This window comes from Lithobates pipiens, unplaced genomic scaffold, assembly GCF_037356315.1.
Source record: "Lithobates pipiens isolate NorthernLeopardFrog02 unplaced genomic scaffold, aLitPip1_a1.2 Scaffold_11, whole genome shotgun sequence".
Lineage (NCBI taxonomy): Eukaryota > Metazoa > Chordata > Amphibia > Anura > Ranidae > Lithobates > Lithobates pipiens.
The window spans coordinates 18,971,033-18,978,648 of record NW_027507696.1 but is presented as its reverse complement, the minus strand read 5'-3'; positions in this window follow the sequence as shown (position 1 = coordinate 18,978,648).

Here is a 7,616-nt window from a genome sequence, read left to right as displayed (position 1 = left end):
CTGAAATTACCTTACTCAAATTATTCAACACCCTTCATCCTTTGCAACTATTTCAAATCTTCAGGTCAACAATACCAAATCCAACGCCTTATGGTGCTTTCACACAGCTAGTTACATGATTTGTGTACAAAAAAGTGTATGCAAACAACACTCAAATAGTGCACCTACGGGCGTATCTCTTGTCCACCCCCAAAGGATTAGGACCTTACCCTGAAACCCCCCTTCGGGGGCAAGGCTTCTGACAGGGGCAAGGTTCAATTTGGTCCATCTAGCCAAAAGTTCTGGCAGAGCCTGCTGCTCATGGATCAACTAGTACTAGGTGAGGGGGCTTTCCCTAAAAGAAACCTCCCTCCTCCGGGTTCAGGAGAGGAAGGAACCTGATGGCCACACATCCTCCCCCTAGCCTTTAGGGTAGGTCCGAGAACCCACACCCTCCACTAAGTGAGAAAAGAAGCACAGACAAAAATGCAAAGTGACAAAACGTGAGAGGGAAAATAAATTGAATAAATAGTGACTGTGCAGGTGCTCTGGCTAGGCTGTGAGGCCTGGTAACAAAAACTGCCAAGACTTAGCCTAAAGGCATAGCCCATAGAGGCACAGTGCAGAACAAAATGTAATTACATGGCCATGTGTCTTTTTTACACAGTGGGTTCCCAGGCAGTGTTACTAAGAGTACCCCTGGGGTGACCAACTCACAGGGGCACTAATACTGCAAAGTCTCTACCTTCCCAGCCCATGGCAAGAGAACCGTTCAAGTCAAGGAGGCACTGGGCTCTGCCAGTCTTCCGGGGGGAATTACTTTCGTGCCCCACATCCTTTGGGCACTCCAATTTCAGTTACAGCTGGTGCTAGCCTTCAGAGCCCCCATTATACCATCAGGAAGATAAGAAAGTAAAGTACGCCCAAAATTCGATAAAGGTAGGTATATTTGTATTCTATTTTGGCAGTAAAAAGACGTTTTTTACTGCCGAAATAAAATACCAATATACCTACCTTTATCGAATTCTAGGCCCTCCTTTTACTTTCTTATCTTCCACAACATATGCAGAGTCAACCTCAAGGCTGTACATAGTTACATAGTAGTTGAGGTTGAAAAAAAGACACAAGTCCTTCAAGTCCAACCTACATGTGTGATTATATGTCAGTATTACCTTGTATATCCCTGTATGTTGTGGTCTTTCAGGTGCTTATCTAATAGTTTTTTGAAACTATCAATGACCCCCCCGCTGAGACCACCGCCTGTAGAAGGGAATTCCACATCCTTGCTGCTCTTACAGTAAAGAACCCTCTACATAGTTTAAGGTTAAACCTCTTTTCTTCTCATTTTAATGAGTGGCCACGTGTTGTACACCGAGGTAGCAGCCCAAGCCCCTACAGGGGGGCCTCACTTTTTTCATAAACTGGACACGGACCTCTGGAAACCAAGTCTTTCCATCTGCCCACACCCTACCAACCTACAACACTGATCGAGTCAGTCCAGAGCGATCTACACCCACTCTTTTTAATTATACCAGCAGGGACACTATTCAGCCAGCTATTCCTACCAAAAGGCCAGAATGACGGCCCAACACATCATTGGATACTGGATTCTGATGAGAGCAGATAGTAGACTTGATCTTAACCAAAGTGACGAGAAGGGGGTTATATGTGGCCCTCAGATTCCAGTGGCAAGAATCAGTGGAATGACCAGTACATGTGATTAGCAGTGGTTCAGCTTATTTAAACTAATGGCGGGCTGACAGCAGCCACTGCTGTTCACATATAGCCACATGCTGTTGACTGCATCCAGGCTCGGGCATCCATCTATAGACACAGCTATCCACTCTGTTTGTGGCTACATGCAGCTGATAATTGCATTCCCGTTATTCTAGCTTCCAGAATATGCTGATTCTTGCCACCGGAATCCAGTGCCCGCATGTAACTGGCCGTGTGAATGTAGCCATAAACTTGAATTTGAGTCCCCAATCTCCACCAGATCCATGAGAATTACAACTTTACCTGTCTCACCTCACCAACTTACTTAGGTATCCCCTTCCACCTCTTCCTTCAATTTGGTATACAAGGTTAAGTATCCCCCACTCTCTAAAGTACAATCTAAACTTCTCACCTCCCGACACACTCTCCTGATATCTTGGTTCGGCATTGAAAAATGACTTGCCTACCTAAACTTTTACACTGTTTTAGGGTCCTTCCGATACCAATTGCCAGCCATATAATGTGCATTGAACAAAAAAGAAGTCTTGAAATTAATTTGGCATCATTACAGGCCTGCAAAATAGCAGGTGACCCAGGTGTATCAAACCTATAACATCAAATAACAGAACCCACTATCCAACATTATCTAAGACAATGGAACATTGTTAAATACTGCAGCAATTAAATTCACCTCACCTCCAACTATCAAAAGATTCTGCATAACCCCCATTCCTCTCCACACATGAGATCCCTCATGCCTTTCAATAGTGGCATTTACCTGGTGTTAATTATGTCTATGATCCCCCCCCCCCCCCACCCCTCTTCTTAATTGATGGTATAAAATCTCTCCAACATCTCAGAGAGCACTGGAAATAACCCCATATGGAAACATTCTGATACATGCAGATCACACATTACATTAGCACCCTTATCAAACACTGCATGGATTACCCAATACGCTTGACTCTTTGAAAATTGCTTCCTGAAAGGTCCCCATTTCGCTGGCTTTCTTTTAATTTTATATGCTGCAATTACCAACCCAATGGGCTCGTCAAAGCATCTATATATGAAGAAATGGGAGAGGGACATAGGGGAAGCCTAATTACCTGGGACAAAATTTGGATTGCGGCACCTAAACGCTCATCTAACACACTAGCCCCAAAAACCTTTTAGAAAGTGCTTTCCCGCTGGTACATGACCCCCCACCACATCACAAAATGTAAAACTGACACTCCTTCAGCCTCCTTTTGTGTTTTGCAGGGATCGTGGTTCTTTAAAAACATGGTGGGAATGCCCTAAGGCAGTGATGGCGAACCTTGGCAACCCAGATGTTTTGGAACTACATTTCCCATAATGCTCAACCACACTGCAGAGTGCACAAGCATCATGGGAAATGTAGTTCCAAAACATCTGGGGTGCCAAGGTTCACCATCACTGCCCTAAGGCCTGTCATTTCTGGATTCACATATACAACATACATCATGTTTTTTTTGGTTCTTCCCAAAATACAAAATGTGTAATAGTAAATTCTTGTAACACGTTAGCCATTAACTAATGCAGGACTTTTGGAGTTTTTGGTTCTGTGTTAAAAAAAAATATAGAGGTATTTCATACTGCGTTATTGCCACTAGATGGAGCAGACGAACATAGAAGATAATCATATTGCAAACAATCACAGCAACCTATTGTGGCACCTGTGTAAATGGTTAATATACTGTATTTGCATGTTTTTTTTTTTTTTTTACTTTTATTATTTTTTTAAAAATAACAAACATGTTATACTTACCTCCACTGTGCAGCTCATTTTGCACAGAGTGGCCCCGAACCTGGTCTTCTGGGGTCCCTCGGTGGCTGTCTCGGCTTCCCTCCGCAAGTACTTCTCACATTCATGCGAGCTCCCTTGCATGGTGAGAAGCACTTGCGGGCGCGCTCCCGTGATACAGCCGGCGGCTATAGCTGCTCGCTGTATCACTCGGCCCCGCCCCCTGGTGCGCCGCGTCATTGGATATGATTGACAATCCATCCACTCTAGCCAATCAGCGGCCAGGCTGAGCAGCGAAGAGGACATCGGGGGCGAGCGCGGGACTTTCGAGGGGTCAGGTAAGTAAAACAGGGAGGGTTGGGGGCGCCGACACTGTCAGATGTTTTTTCACCTTAATGCATTAAGGTGAAAAAATATTTACCTTTATGACCCCTTTAAGGATACCCTTTATTGGCTAATTTTAAGTTATTGGAGATGCAAGCTTTCAGGTTGTATTAGACCCTCTCTCCAAGCTTTAGGCTCCATGCACACTGAAGCTGATAAACTGCAGTTTATTGGAGTTTGGGCGTTTTTTGTAAAAGCCCATAAACTCCACTCTATGTTAGCCTATGTGTCCATGCACACATGGACGTTTTTCAGCTTTAACCACTTGGGTACCGCGCTATTGCCGAATGACGGCATTAGCGCGGACCTAGATTTCCGGGACTACGTCTATTGACGTCGTCCCGGTTACGAGCGGCCTGCGCGCCCCCTGAGGGGCGCGCGCGGCGCGCTCTGTGATCGGCGAGTCCGTGAGACTCGCCTGATCACCGATCCGTGTAAGGGGTCGATCCCGACCCCTTATCACGTGATCAGCTGTCAGCCAATGACAGCTGATCATGTGATAGAATGGAGCCGGTAATCGGCTATTATTCCTCCTCGCGCTGACAGTGCGAGGAGAAAAAAAAAAGCCGATCACCGGCGGCCGTGATCGGGACATCAGTCCCGATCACGGCCAGCAATGCAAGGCACCACATGCCACCTGCCAGTGCCCACCTGCCTCCCGCAGTGCCATCCTGAAGTATAACTAAAAGTAAAAGTAAGTGCCCCCCCGTCTGTGCCCACAGTGCCACCCACAGTGCCACCCACAGTGCCACCCAATCTGCCTCAAAGGTGCTGCACCCCAGTGCCGCCCATCAGTGCCCAGCAGTGCCGCCCATCAGTGCCCAGCAGTGCCACCTATCAGAGCCACCTATCAGTGCCACCTATCAGTGCCCATCAGTCCCATCTATCTGTGGTACCTATCACTGCCCATCCGTGCCACTTATCCGTGCCACCCATCCGTGCCATCTTATCTGTGCCCATCTTTGCCCATCAGTGCCGCCTTATCTGTGCCCATCGGTGCCGCCTTATCTGTGCCTATTAGTGCCGCCTTAACTATGCCTATCAGTGCCCACCAGTGCAGCCTATCAGTGCCCACCAATGCAGCCTATCAGTGCCCACCAATGCAGCCCATCAGTGCCCACCAATGCAGCCTATCAGTGCCGCCTTATCAGCGCACTTCAATGAAGGAGAAAAATGACCCGTTTGCAAAATTTTATAACAAACTATTAAAACATGATTTTTTTTTTTTTTGCATCTTTTTTTGTTTGTTTAGCAAAAAATAAAACTCCGAGCTGTAACTAAATACCACCAAAAGAAAGCTCTATTTGTGGGAAAAAAATGATAAAAATTTCATTTGGGTACAGTGTTGTATGCCCGCGCAATTGTCATTCAAAGTGCATCAGTGCTGAAAGCTGAAAATTGGTCTGGGACTGAGGGGGGTTTAAGTGCCCAGTAAGCAAGTGGTTAATGAGCAGTGGAGTTTATGGGCTTTTTTCTGAACGCCAGAAATTCGCGTTCAAAGTGCCGTTTTTCAGCGCCAAAAAACGACAAACGCTGATAAACGCTCATAAACGCTTGTAAACGCTCATAAACGCTCGTTCATTAGTGTTTGGCATTCTATTTTTCAATGCATTGTGGGATTTTTGGAGTGTCCTCTGTGTATTTTTATAAAAAACGCCCATTAACGCTAACGCTGTAAAACGCTCATAAACGCTAGTATAAAACGCTGTTAAAAGCAGGTTTTTCAACCAGCGTTTTCTGCCAGCAATCTGGCGTCCAGAAAAAGCTTTTTTGAGCTTCAGTGTGCATTAGGCCTTATACATTTCTGAAAATGGTTCTAAAACCCACATATAGCACAGAGTTACAAGAAAGAGCAATGAAATATAAATATTTTTTAAAATACACCTACAGTTAGGTCTGTATATATTTGGACGCAGGCACAATTTTCATACTTTTGGCTCTGTATGCTACCATAATAAAATTGAAACCATCCAAATGAATTTGAAGTGCAGACTTTCAGATTTAAAGGGGTTGTAAAGGTTTAATGTTTATTTATTTTTTTAAATAACAAACATATACTTACCTCCCCTGTACAGTTTGTTTTGCACAGAGTGGCCCCGATCCTCATCTTCTGGATTCCCTCGGCAGCTGTCTCGGCTCCTCCCCGCAAGAGCTAACCCTCCTCTGGGAAGTGCTCTCCCAAGGGGGTTAGCTTGCGGGCGCGCTCCCGTGTGATACACTTGGCGACCATAGCCACCGAATGTATCACTCGGCCCCGCCTCCAGCGTGCCACGTCATTGATTTGATTGACAGCAGCGGGAGCCAATGGCTGCGCTGCTATCAATCATCCAATAAATAGCCACAAGAGCTGGGGGAAAGCAACGTGGGATCGCGCCCACGGAGATTCAGGGTTCAGGTAAGTAAAACTGGGGCTTGGGGACGCCAGAGAGTGCAAAGTGTTTTTTTACCTTAATGCATAGGAGGCATTAAGGTGAAAAAACATGAAGCTTTACAGCCTCTTTTAATTCAAGGGGTTGAACATAAATATGAAATACAAATTTTAGGAACTGCAAACATTTTTATACACCATCCCCCCATTTTCACTGGCTCAAATGTAATTGGACAAATGAATATAATAATAAATAAAATGTCTAGAGTTGATTCTACATGTGGTATTTGCATTTGGAATCTATTGCTGGGAACCTACATCATGTGTTCAAAGGAGCTGTACATACAAGTGCAAAGTGAGAAAAGAAAAAAAATTAAACTTTAGTATCACTTTAAAAGAAGTGCGGAAATGAATGAAAAAAACATACATACTAGCCTAGATGGCTGCAGCATTGATCTTATACTACAGCTGTCCCCCTCTGGTTCTACACTGAGAACTGAGTGATCAAAGACTGCTGATCACTCAGTTATTTGGTCCACTCTAAGGCTGGATTCACACCTATGCAGTTTTAGTGCTTTTTGCATCTTGCAGGTTTGCACTACAGTCCATTCAACATGGATCCCTATAGAAAACGTTCTGCAGTGAAAATCTGCAAAATGCACTAAAAATGCATAGGTGTGAATCAAGCCTAAGCACAGAGCAGTGATTGCCAGTCATGGCTCTCTGCTTTGCCCCCCCCCCCCCCCGTCGTTACTGGAGCACCAGACTGATGGGGGTGAGTGCAGGTTCTCAGAGGCACGCTGAGAGGCTGAGCCAGCTGCTGGTCAAGCATCTGGATGGATCCCAACATTATTTCCAGGTTTCTTGCAAACCCTGTACTACCTCGGTGATATCAGCCAACAGACTTTAGCCTGCTGTCGGTTGAATCTGGGTTACTGGAGTGCAGAACAAAGTGCACTCCTGTGACCCACAGAAGTATGACCAAAAGAGCTTTGGCTTTACTTCTTTAACCACTTGCCTACAGGGAACTTTCTGCCCAGGCCAAACTTCAGCACTGTCGCACTCTGAATGACAATTGCGCAGTCATGCAACACTGTACCCAAATTATTATTTTTTCATTATTTTTACACAAATAGAGCTTTATTTTGGTGGTAGATAATCAGGAAATAGAGCTGCACAATTAATCGTCAAGAACTGTTATCGCGATCTTGACTAAAGTGTTTGACAATTCTTCCTATGCAAAGAATCCTCTGCTCTTCTGAAGTCACAGCCTTCAAAATAGAGGAAGAGAAAAACTGGCCAGTCTGCCAGTCTGAACTTAAGTATAAACATTGTAACAATTTGTCCATGGAATAGACTTTGTGTGTAAGTGAAAAAAGTTTAACCACTTAAACACTAAACCTATTT